Genomic DNA, 13,765 nt, shown 5'->3' with positions numbered 1-13,765 from the left:
ATTAAGTGTGAGAATTGCCCTCCCCAGCAGCCATGATTACTTAATTAAACACTTAAAAGCATAATAAGTAGAATAAATAGCACATGCTCCCTCAAATGGGCAGTCAAGTTAGAGAAGAGGAGATGGAACGTGGAATTGGCTTAATGGACAGAAACATTTCAGACCTGAATCAGTGTCAAAACTGATCCCCTACTCAAAAAAAAAAAAAAAAGGACTTAATAAACACAGGAGGGTAAAAAAAGAAACCAAAACTTTCACCAATGTTGATATAGGTCACAACACTGGAAGGAAGCTCAGATGTTATCTAGCCCAACCTTCTGCTTATTTGCCCTGAGGGTGTATTGGGGGTAGCAAGGATATTAAAAGTATGTTGGGGATGTCTCACAAGTGTAGACCTAGCAATTCCATTGACCTGCTGTCTCATTAGGAAGTCTACTATGAGTCTGACGACTCCCACATGTACAGTATAATTTCATCTTCCCTCAACCCAGGTGTTGTTGTTCATTCATTCAGTCATGTCCAGATCTTCATGACTCCACAGACCACAGCAGGCCAGGCCCATCTATTCACTATCTCGGTCCAAACTCATGTTCATTATTTCCATCTCAATCCAGGTAATTGTTATCATTTTAAAGAGTCCAAGTCCCATAAAACAACCCAGATAGGACTGAAGGTTTCAGAGATCTCTTTGAATCAAATGAGATAATATATATAAAACACTTTGCATACCTTCAATGCTACATAAATATCAGCTATGATCAACATAATTATTACTTTATTATATGAATCTTGCTGCCTTACCTTTCAATGGACTGCACAGGTTCCTCATTACCACCCCATTACTGACCCCCCCAAGGCAAACAAAGGTCCCAGAGGCTGCAAAGTAACATCCAGTACTTTCTACTTCCTACCTTTAGTCTTTTCTGATTTCTATACCTTCTAACCACCCACCCAAAACCCTTTTTATGCATTTATTTTGCATATATTTTGTATTTATTTATATGTGTATATGTTTCTTCCCTTAATAGAATGCACACTCCTTGAAGTCAGGGATTGTTTTGTTTTGGATTTTTGTATCCCCAGGGCTCATCACACCTGTCACCTAGCAAACACTTAATAAATTCTCTTTAATTGATCCTATAGATTGACATGGAACATGCTACAGGTGCACATGCTAAGTCAAGTTTTGGGGGGATATTTGAGACTTTATTAGCATTTCCCTTTGGTGAATGGGGCTGACACTATAGGGGAAAGGTGTTTAGCAATTCAACTGTAATTCTCTTTAAGTGGAGGGCTAGTCAAGCCACTTGAACATTCATTACTATACCCATTCTCTGGGAGTGCTGGGCTGAATTAGGAAGGTCTGGGCTCAATCCCACTCAGTTTCCTTGTCTGTAAAAAGAGGATAATAATACTTTCCTATTTACCTCATAGCGCTGTTGTAAGGTTCAAAGTAACAAATCCAAAGCATAAATGTCAGATGTTCTAAAAGAAGAACATGCTTTCGGAATAAAGTTATTGAGAAACTACTGATTTTTATCAGAACTAATGAAAACTGGTAAAAGAAAAATTATGGGGAAGATGATTTCTAGACATAGGATCGTTTGTACTTTAATAACAGGTGTTAAAATAAACATCAATCAATAAATATTTATCAAGTTGCTGCTATGTGCCAGATGGGCAGCTAGGTGGAGAAAGGTGCCAGATCTAGAGTCAGGAAGACCTGACTTCAAATATGGCCTCAGACACTTACTAGCTGTGTGACCCTGGGCAAGTCACTTAATCCTGTTTGCTTCAGTTCCTCATCTGTAAAATGAACTGGAGAAGGAAATGCCAAACCACTCCAGTGTCTTTGCCAAAAAACAAACAGACCCAAAAGGAATCATGAAGAGTCAGATATGACTGAAAAATGAGTAAACAAGCACAAATGTGCTAGGTTCATAGTAAGAGCTCCATTTCTTTTTGTGGTAATGTGGTATAAGATTGAATGGCATTTTTACCTTTACTTTAGATATCTAGAGATAAAGCCACAAGAAATCTCCACATAATGATCATTATATTTAATTTAAAAGGAGGGGGGGAAATATTTGTCACTATTATATTCTATGGACCAGCCCTGAGAGGTTAAGTGAATTGACATGTCCATGCCTAGTGTCAAAGGTAGGATCCAAACCCAGGTCTGATACTCTGCCACACTGCTTATCAATACAGCCATCTATATAATGGGACTGCTCTGTAGATTAAAACAGTTCATAACTATATCTTTTTGGTACCTTGGTAACTTAATCCCCTGAGGCATAATTTACCATCGACCTTCCCTAATAGTGAATTCTGCAGTGAACACTGTTATAATGAACTTCCAGGGTATTTTTAAAAGAAAATTTTATTCAGTGATGTTGGGCAGGGGTTTGGAGGAAGGGAGAATATGCTATTAAAAGCATCCAGGAAAGTGCCTGACATACTACTTTAAAGGATGAATTTACTTTCATAAGGTGATAGCTCCCCAGTCCTCACAATTTATAAATTGAGAACAACAAAGAAACTTACTGACTAAAACATCCCCATTTTTGCACGATTGACACTGACTTTCTCTGAGTTTTCCTGAGACCTGAGTCTCTTAGATTCTTAGCCTTATAGCTAACTAAAGTAGGCTGTTGGAAGGAGCAATTTTGCTGATTTTTCTGTGCTGAAATTGATTATTACAAAACAAATTTATTGACTTTTATTAGCTCTGCAAAAAATGGAGTTATTGCTAAGCTGTAAACTTCAAACTCATTTTTAATTATCAGCCAGCATTTAATATGAAATCAACTGCTTGTTACCTTTCAGTAAAATACTTTTATGAGACAAAGGGAAAATATAGCACACAACCTTACATGTGAATTTCCTGAGACTTTGCATCTATTCAGCATTTTTCTTCATTCCAATTGTATTGGGTCATCTGCTGCTTTCACAGGGAATCCTTATGCTTTTTATTACTATGCTGAGCAAAAAAAAGATTATATGTATACATATATATAGAGAGAGAGTATATACACATTATATATATACACCTGTGTGTTTATGTACATATGTGAATATATACATATGTATGTGCATATATTATATTACACACATATATCTATATGTGTGCCTATATCCCAGCATGGTAATATGAGGCATACATATGGGTATATACATATATTTATGCATATGTGTATAATGTGTCAGCATGCTAATCAATATATCACATATATTCCATATATACACACATGTGTGCATTGTATGTGCATATATACATATGTGTATACAACATGCCACCTACTTATGCTATGTATACTATATATGCTTTATGTTTATAATCAGAAACTACCATAGAGGGCACTGTTACATATTCAGAAGTAACTTCTTTTCAATGAGGTTAGGTTCCCATGATAACAATAGCAGAGGTAGACAGAGGTGGTGGTCTTATCCTAGAGAGGGGTTAACAGTTATCAGATTCATTGGAAATCCCTCCAGGGAAAATACGGGTTTGTTAAGAAATGGGCCTAGATATCAAAGGCGATTTAGGATTCTTGTAGCCTGTTCTGAACAAATTCCCAGAATGGTGTGAAGGGGTGCCAATGTGAACAGGAGACAAAATGTGCTTCTCTCCATTTGAAATCACACTGCTAACAATAGTAACTCAAATAACTTGGACTTTTATTGTTGTTTCCTTCTAACGAGTTCCAAGGATTTCCTACCAATGATCTCACTGACTTGTACACATGTGAGCTCAATCTTCTTCTTGGCCAAGGAATTGCATATAAGAAAAGAGACCTCCCACTGCTCCCTTTCCTACAAACGGCCCTGTGTGCTGGCAAAGCAGAAAAACTGCTGTCCCCAGAACTCACGTTCCTGGATGCACAAGGTTGCTAAGGGCAAACCCTATCCCCTGGCCTTGTCCTTGACTGTATCCTCCTCTCCTTCCCCCACCCCAGACAACAATGCTATAACACACTGGGACTTTGGGAGGCACTGTTCTATTTGGGGACATCAGGGCTGTAAGTGGAAATTCCCCTGCTCCACTTACTCATATTTTTTATGTCTTCTCTATTTCTGGAAACTGATTAACAGAAAATTCCTGCATTGTCACACTCACATAGAGGAACAGACAGAGAGACACTTTATAGACTCAGAAAACAACTAAGCACATGGGCAGAGGGGAGGCAAGGACTGCTAATCAAAATCAGAGGGCAAGTCCAGGAATTCACTTTTGGAGATGGGTGGTGAGCAATTGTCTCTGTTTCTGTCTCTCTATCTGTCTCTCCCTCCCCTTCCTCCTCCCCCCCCCCCGCCCCCCCCCCCCTGACACACCCCCCCCCCCCCCACACACACACATACTGGTGTCACTCAGACAGCACAATTGTATATCAAGAGCTAGTCAGGGAAAAAAAAACAGGAAGTTTCAGAAGACAAGTCAATCCTATAAAATTCCCAGCGCTAGGAATTGGGGCCATTTGAACCTCTGAACTTTTGTCGCTTTCCAAATCAGTCTCAAACTCAGTAGCTACTTAGATTTATCCTCCACCAGGGCACACTTTCCTTCTCTAGACAGATTCCAATGTGTTGAGAAATGGGGGAATGGAGAGTGATATTTTGCAGTTACCAAAAAGGCTCACAGTTTTGGCATTCAACATTACAAAAATTTCAGCAGACAGATAGATTAGATAGATAGACAGACAGACAGAGACAGACAGACATAGATAGATGATAGATGACAGAGATAGAAAAATGATAGCGATAGATAATGAATATAGATAAATGATAGAGATAGTATTTAGAGATATAGATGATAGAAATTGATGAAATACAGATGTTATCTAATATGGTTATATGTTTTATATATTAGATAACATATATTCTATATATTCATACACACAACATATATGTTTATACATACATATATTCCAGGCACATAGCAAATACCTTATAAAAAGACAGTGGTTAAAAAGCCAACAATGGAGTCATAAATTCCTGTGTTCCATTCTGGCTTTGGATACCCACTGGCTGTGGGATCCTGGGTAGGCAAGTCACTTAACCTCTCCGTCAGTGACCCCAGGTGCCTCTAAGACTCTAAGTTAGAGATGGTTGGTGGAAGGCATTTTCAAACCAAATGCTTGTGACACTGATAACTGTGACACTTTAAAAAAAGAAAGTTTTGAAAGAGAGTGTCTAAGTAATATTTTGTGACTTAGACCTTATGCATTTTTCCCCCTAATCCTCCCCCTTGCCTTTCAGGGGAGGTATCTGCCACATTTCATTGTCTGAACTTGTGTAATTGAGTACTCTCAAGTTTGTACATTGATTTCAACTGTGTGGACCCCTTGAGATACACGGGAACGTCAAAAGCCAAACATACACGCAGAGAAAATATCTATTATCATCACCGTAATTTTCATTTGTGTATGTGTAAAATGTATTTACTTCCCGGGAAAGGAAAATAACAACCTAGTAGATTTTTTATGTGACTTCGCTACAGCTTGAATAGCTAGGCTGACAATCAATTTGTAAAGAATGTGCTCATAATAGACAACAGCTATCTCTAGCAGTTCTTCTGAAGCATTCCCCAGCCACGGTTTGAAAATCCCATAATAAACCAAACGCCAAGAGCCCCAAACTTGCTTCCCCCGTGTGGACTCTGCTTGGCAGGATTTACCCTGACACTTTCTGAACAGACTGCATGAAAGAGATGTCTTGCCTGTTTCTGCCGGTTATCATTCTTTTTTTCTTTTTTTTTTCTCCCCAAGAGCCGTCTCAGAAAAGACCATAAGTTTGTGACAGAGTGAATTTGTGATCTTCTCCAATCATCTGGGCTGTTTGCAAAACTTCAGTAGGTGGCAGCGTTTTGTTGATAAATGTTTTGTTAGCCAAGTGATCTCATTTAGTGCAACTGTTGCAATATTAATAAACTGAACTTATGATCGCGTTTGCCAGGACTGAAAAATAGAGCCGTCCTATGCAGCGGGTGCTCTTATCTGAACTGACAAAGGCATTCATTGTATTAGAGATAGTGGGTGGGGAAACTGTGTGTTTATATGTGTGCTATTATAAAGAAGAAGAGGAGAAAAGAGACAGAGGGAAAGGCTGGGGGTGGGAAGAAAACTGCTAACTGAGAGACTAGGAACAAGTAAGGAAGGAGAGAAGACCTAGCTAGCATCTGCTCAGCAGCTATGGAAGTCAGGCTGGCACCCACAAAACACCTTGAAGGAATTCAGAACAAGGCAGGCTCCAGGGGCTCACACCTGTCCTCTCTTAGGAAGCCAGTAGGTCCCTTGGAGAGGAATAGTGAGTGATAAAGCACCTCGGCTGAAATAGACTTAGAATCAAGCATACATTTGAAGACACGACCAATGGGAAGGTCTCCTGATATATGTGTTTTGGTCCCTTGCTAAAAAGACATGGATAACCAGAAGCTACTAGTTGGTTCCTTGGTCTTAGTCCCTTCTCCTATCGCACAAATGTCCCTGGAAGCCATCCAAGTCACAGGACTATCCCCACGCACACTCCATTATGTTCCCCCACTTGGAGAAGCTCCATTGGGCTCCCATCAAAGAGATCATGGGTGCTCCCATGCTAGTCCCATTTATACCTACATTTAAGGTCCTCCACAGTCTGATTTTTTAAAAATTTATATATTCGAACCCACCTTTTGACACTGACCTTTTGCTAAATTTTTTTAAACTATGCCCCTGTATAAAGGACCCATTCCAACTCAACTGGTTCCTCTCTCACAGATATGCCTTGTGTTTTTCAACCATCCTGCCTTTGCTCAGTGATTATTATTGCTACATGAGATGACCTTCTCCATGACTACACCCATTTTTTATGTCTTACTTCAAAGAAATATGAATCAGACATATTTCATATCAGGAAAAACTCCCTTAAAATGAAAGCTATTTGAAAGTGAAATGGATAGAGGTGGCAATAGTAGTGGTGGTGGTGGTAGTACTAGTAGTACTAGTAGTAGCAGCAGCAATAGTAATAGCAGCACAGTAGTAGTTATTATTAATAATAATAAAAATAACAACCATACACATCAATGCATTCAATGTGAAGAAAAACTCCCCCAAATAAGAGCCCTTTGAAAGTAGAATGAGCTGCTTCTGGAAGTAATATTAATTACAATTATTAATAATAAGTGGTATTTATATAGTGTTTTAAAGTTTACAAAGTATTTTACTTACATTATCAATCAATCAACAAACATTTATTCACAGCATATATTATTTGCCAAGCATTGTGGTAAGTGCCGGGGATAGAAACACAAATCAATCAAGTAAACAAGCATTTATTAAATGCCTTCAATATGCCAGGCACTGTTCCAGGTGGTAGGGATATGGGTACAAAGAAAAAGAAAAGATAGGAAAAGAAAAGAAATAAATCCCTACCTACTCTCAAAGAGCTTCAGTTCTAATGAAGTAGACAATAAGTATATATAGAAATATATACAGTGAATAAATACAAAATAGTTAAATACAGGGCAGCTAAGTGGAACAGTGTCTAGAGTAATGAGCCTGGAATCAGGAAAGCTCATCTTCCTGAGTTCAAATCTAGCCTCAGATACTTACTAGCTGCATGACCTTGGGCAAGTCATTTAGCCCCATTTGCCTCAGTGCCCTCCACAGAAAATGAGCTGGAGAAGGAAATTGGCAAACCACTCCAGCATCTGCCAAGAAAACCCTAAATGGGGTCAGGAAGAGTCAGACACAACTTAACAACAATGACAAAGATTTTAGAAGCTTAATAGAGGTGGGGTTGGTTGGGTGAATCTTAATTCTCTAAGATCTGTTCCAACTTTAGCAGTCTTTGAGTCTAAGTCAGAATTTAGGACAACTTAGCTATTTTCCCATGATTTGTCACAATCTATAGTTCTCTACTTTAGTGGCCTGGGGGTAACTAGTTGGGTCAGTGCACAGAGCACTAGGCTTGGAATCAGAAAGACTCATCTTCATGACTTCAAATCTGGCCTCACATACTCACTAGCTGTGTGACCCTGGGCAAGTCACTTAACTAACCTTGTTTGTCTCAGTTCCTCATCTATAAAATGAGGTGAAGAAAGAAATGGCAAACCACTCCAGTGATCACCCTCTCAAAATGGGGTGACAAAATATTGGACACTACTAAAATGACTCAACAACCAAATCAGAGACCTGAAAGGCCAAGGTCATCCATGGCATCCCAGGACATTGCCGGTCAGTTTTGGTCTTGCCACTGGACTTGGATCACTCTGGAAGAGAGAGTGAGGCTGAGGACTTTATGCAACTCTCCTTCACTTTTAAATCCAATTCACTTCATGTGTAAGTCAAGACATCACCCCATGATGTCATTGGTCCTCTTCAAAACTTGAAGGACAACACCAGCTCACCTCTAAGAGGACCCAAAGTACCATGACAAATGCCTTTAGTACTGGAGCGCATTTACCTTGCTGTTGCCTCTTACCTAATGTGAGGCATTTAGCAAATACCAATTCATTAGTCAATTCATTAGGTCAGAGTGAATTGAATCTAACTAGCCCCTCCCCACATTCTACAAATAGATATATTGAGTCATGTTAACTGACTGCCCAAGGTCACATAGCCTCCTCATTAAGGACAAATCCTTATTGAGCTCTCACTGTGAGACCAGCAGTTCTCTGCACTATGGAGATTTTCTAAAACATGTAGAAGATGAAAGCAGGGTTGGATTTTAACAATATAGCAGCTAGGACCTAACAGTTACTAATTTCATGACCATGGAAAATCCACTTAAGTATCTGAACATGATTCTTTATCTGTAAAATAGGGAAGATATTTCCTATGGCACCTACCTCTTAAGGTTGTTATAAGGTTCAAGTGAGTCTGCATAAAGAAAACATTTTGCAAACTTTTAAGTGCCATATATAAGAGATAATTTTTGATGACAGATGATGATAAGTATAAGACAGAGGCTGGGAAGGTTCTCTGGGTGGGGTGGGAGGAGCACATCTCTGCCCAGGGCTATAATTCAAAGTATTGAAATCTTTCTCAACATTATCCCCACCCTTCCATCCCATTTCTAAACCATAAGGAAATGATAGGACTGAAAATCAAATCTGACTCAGGGTCGGCTTTGGCTTTAGACAATGAACCATTCTGCTAAAATAGGGCAACAAAAAAGTGGACAGAGGGCTAGATTCAGTGTTCATATTGAGGCTTTGCTGTTTGTTTCCAGTCTGTCTTTGTGCAAGACACTTAATATCTCTGAGGTCTCAGTTTGTCCATATATAAAATTAAGATTGTTAGACTAAATGACCTCTAAGGTCCCTCTGAGCTCTGAATCTATGATTTTATGAAAATGTCACAGTCATTGAAGCATTTCCATTTATATACCTGCCTAAAATTATTTGAGAGACATCAGCATAGAGTCATAGAGTTGGAAGGTGTATCAGAAGTCATTTAGTTCTAAACAATCTCACTCCACCCTCTTCCCTCTGAACTGTAGGGTTAGGAAAAGACCAAGAATGGCTGATCATTAGAAGGTGAGCTAAAGGGCAGGTGTGCTAATGGAAGGGATGAGACTTGGAGAGGCAACAAAGCAAGATGGAAAATCAAGGATTGGTAGAATGAGAGGAGATGGGACATAATTTTGGGTCAGCTGAAGCTTGAATGGAAAGCTTGAGAAGGGCTTAAGGGGACAAAATGGAAAATAGATTGGAGAGTTTCCAATAATAATAATAATAATGACAATAACAATAGTTAGCCTTTATATAGTACCTGCTATGTGCCATACACTATGCTAAGAATTTTACAAATACTATCTCACTTGATCCTCCCCAAAACCCTGTGAGATAGGTGCTATTATTATGTGCATTTTGCAGATGGGGAAACTGAGGCCAAGAGAGGTTAAGTGACTTGCCCAGAGTCACCCAGTTAGAGGATTCCTGAGGCTGGATTTGACCTCTTTTCTTCCTGGCTCCAGGACCAACACGCAATCCACTACACCTCTTAGCTGAATTATGACTGATTGGATTTGCCTGTTTTATGCAGTCAGGGAACTGTCAATGATAAAATATCAAGCAGAAAATCACTAAGTCTTCCAGACTTCCAGTATGAACAGGAGTGTGAGTTGAAACTACATACTGCAGGAGGGATGAGGTCCAAAGGTCCACAGTCTCCATCCAATGACTTTCCCCACTGGATTTATGAGTTGAATATCAGATGCAAACTATTGCATGCTCCACATTCCTTTGCGTGATCACAGGAGTGGCCATGGAGCACTAAACAAATTTACCAGTGTCTTTCCTTGAATTGCTTGGCCCAGATCTTTCAGGGGTTGCCTAGGGAAAGCTACAGAAATGTAACAGAGAGGTGTATTTTTATTGTGTATTATTTATTGCTTGTATTTATTAAATGCCAAGAGTATATAGAGTTGGTGATTTGTTTCTATGGGCTATAACTCTAGGATGCAATTACTATATGAGGTTCTTGAGAGTGTCCTTGTACCACTTCTTTGAAGAACCTCCATGTGAATGCTTTCTTTGTGCAAGTTCTCTATAACATAGTCTTTTAGGTAAACATATGCTTGGCATTTGGGACATGACTAGCCCGCCGGAGTCATGTTCTCTGCAACAGAGATTGAATGCTTGGCCGTGCAGCTTGAGAGAGGACCTCAGCATCTGGTATCTTATCTTGCCAGGGGACCTTCAGAATCTTCCTAAGACATTTTCAAATGGAAGCCATTCAATTCTCTGGCATGGTGTTGGGACATTGTCCAGGATTCACAGGCATACAATAAAGTCAGTGCAACAGTTCTATAGACCTTCAGATTGGTATGTAGCCTAAGACCTCTTCTCTCTGACACTTTCTTTCAGAGTCTCCCAAATGCTGAAAAGCATATACCAACCTCAACACCTATATGGACATCCCTGGAAAGTATACTGCCAAAGCAAATGAATTTATCCACAGCATTAGAAATTTCTCCATTTGCTATAACCAAAAGTTTCTCCATATGTATGGTACGGGTGTTGGTTGGTAAAGAACCTCTATTTTCTTGGTATTATTGTCAGGCCAGAACTCACACTTTAGTATACATTGTGAGACATTGGAGATACTGGCACAGGACTGGCACAGCCCACATCAAAGAAGTCACCATGCTCTGTGAACTATGAAGAATCACAATAGAACACAGGAAACATAAAATGTGCAAATCAAGAGACATCTACATCTCAAATGTTCAAACAGACTATTTGTGACCGACCTGTGGTAGAGCCTTCTGAGTTTGTATTGGTCTGATCAGCCACATTCAAACACACTATACTTTGACCACAATATCATGATGGCATCAGTCCTCTTCAAGCACAAGCAACAGGAGGTCCAGTAAAATATAGCCAATTAAGAGAAGATACAGGGTTTGCAAGAGTTGAGGCACTGAGAGCTGATTTTTATTGGATAAGTCCACAATAATCCATACTCACCCCTAGAGAATGAATTAGCATCCAAAGAGAAGCATAGCTAAGAGGAATAACCATAGAGTGTATGGCATTTTTCTGCTCAGTGGGGTGGAAGGTCATAAGCATTAGCTGTGCTCACTGCCCAACGCCAGATCCTCTAGGCTGAGTACCACAGAAGAGCAGAATTTGGGAATCCAAAGAAACCTTAGCTGCCATCTACTCCAACCCATCAAGTCCAATTAATGGCTAGCGGCACTATCTGGTGGTTAAACAGTCAACTGTGTACTTGAAGCACAAACTGCCTCTATAATATCCCTGACAAGACATCATTCAGGCTTCCTTGAAGACCTCCAAGAATAGGGGAACTCACTACCACCTGAGACAGCCCATTCCACATTTTGCAAAGCTATGATTGTTAAAGATTTTCCCCCCAAGCCAAAATTCTGCCTTCCTAAAGTTTCTATGCACGGCTCTTAGTCCTGCCCTCTGCCACTGAGCTAATCTAGTCTTTAATGAACCTTTCAATGTTAGAAAACAGTGATCATCTCTTCACCAGGAAAATCAAGGAAGAGCTCACCTCCACATAGAAATTGTCGTCCAGAAAAGTCCTAGACACCTAATATTTCTTTTTTTTTTTTAAAGCAATTGGGGTTAAGTAACTTGCTCAAGGTTACACGGCCAGGTGTTTCTGGGTGGGTGCTAAGTGTCTGAGCCCGGATTCGATCCCCAAGTCATCCTGACACTGAAGCCGGTGCTCTTACTCACTGTGCTACCTGGTCGCCCCACCACCTAATACTTCTTATGAAAATATCAAAAGTTTACTTCAGAGACGAGAAAAGGGAACGTGACACTAGTGTTGTCATGCAACTGCCAAATCTTGAGCCACTGACTAGGCTTAACAACCAATTATTTCTTTCTTCCCGCACCTATCCCATGACGGCTGATGCTATCTAATGGCTTCACAAAGAGGACAGAAGAGAACATCATCTCTGAGAAAATGGATTATCACCTCACTGGGATGACATGGATTAACTACATAATTATGGAAGGCATTGCAGTAGTGTTTTCATGACTGTCCTTATAATTGCCACACACACCCCAGCACCCCCTATCGTTAGGTACTCCGGAGTTCCCCTGTTATTACAGGGAAATTACAGTGTTTATATTCTGGACAGTGTTCACTTAGTTTGTGTGACCCTCCTATTTTTTCATACTTAACAATACATAGTTATACGGAAGGCCTACAATTCAGATTGCCAAACTAACTTGAATGAGGGCTGGACATAAAAAGGAAAATCATGCTTAATTTTAGGATGTAGACTGATAGTTTCTTCCATCCCTGTCTTGCAACTATTACAAGTTTCTTTTAAAAAAAAAGTTATGAATTTGTATTTTTCTATTTTTTTTTTGATTCCCTCAATTTGTCTTAGCGCAAGGATTCCCAAGTAATATTGTCAACTTTGGTACTTACTAGTTAAATGACTTCCAGCAAATTACTGACCCTTATTTCTCTAGGATTTGATTTCTTCATCTGTAAAATGGTGATAATCATACCTGGATTATCTCCCCATGCTTAGAATACTCTCTTTCTTGACTTTCTTGACTTCCTTCAGGATGAAGCTCAAAACTTAACTTCTACAAGAGGTCTTACCCCATGCCCCCACACACACAGCTGGTGCCTTTCCTCTGAGATATTCTCTCTGTCTCTGTCTCTCTCCTTTGGTACATAATTGTTTGCATATTGTCTCCCCTTTAGAATGTCAGGGATTGAGGTCAGAGCCTTTGTTGACATCCTCAGCAATTAGTACATTTCCTGGCACATAGTAAATGCTTAAATGCATGTTGACTGCTTAAAAAGTTTTGGGGAGGAGTGTACTTTATATACCAATAAGTAATATATCATCATGAATGATTATTACTAAATGCCATTTAATTAAAATGTTAAAATGCAAATTAGAAACAAATAAAATTAAAATTAACAATAATTAAAGCTTTTAATCATCATCATGGGAATAAATCAGGCTAGGATGAAATGATATTGATATTATAACTATATGCATGAATTGAATATTAGTTACAAACAGCATGATATAGCCTATACACCTGTGCCCATTCATAAGAATGACAATGAGCTTTGATATCACAAAAAAGATAGATAAATGACCTAAGGTCCTAGCCAGTTCTAATATTCTGTGATTTTATGATTCTAAAACCTTTTTCATTGGTTGTGCTTAGAGTTGGTTTTCAATCGTAAAAACTACCTTGGTTAAAAGAAAATTCCAATCTGTGTCCTAAGTGAATCTCTTATCAACCATGAAACAAATGGCAACAGGACAA

General features: G+C 39.3%; 1 long non-coding RNA gene across 1 annotated transcript in view; it reads right to left on the bottom strand.

The window, feature by feature from the left end:
- LOC138147334 (uncharacterized) overlaps nucleotides 1-8,873 on the bottom strand; it is a 69,365-nt gene extending 60,492 nt beyond the window's left edge. Inside the window, exon 1 of the long non-coding RNA XR_011164777.1 lies at nucleotides 8,828-8,873. This is a non-coding gene — a long non-coding RNA (uncharacterized lncRNA). The remainder of the gene's footprint in view (nucleotides 1-8,827) is intronic.
- Between the last annotated feature and the right edge of the window lie 4,892 nt (nucleotides 8,874-13,765).

The sequence above is a fragment of the Petaurus breviceps genome, unplaced genomic scaffold (genome assembly GCF_028583685.1).
Source record: "Petaurus breviceps papuanus isolate PSGF00001 unplaced genomic scaffold, PetGlider_PUasm1.0 90784, whole genome shotgun sequence".
NCBI lineage: Eukaryota > Metazoa > Chordata > Mammalia > Diprotodontia > Petauridae > Petaurus > Petaurus breviceps.
This window is presented reverse-complemented; position numbering and strand designations above follow the sequence as displayed.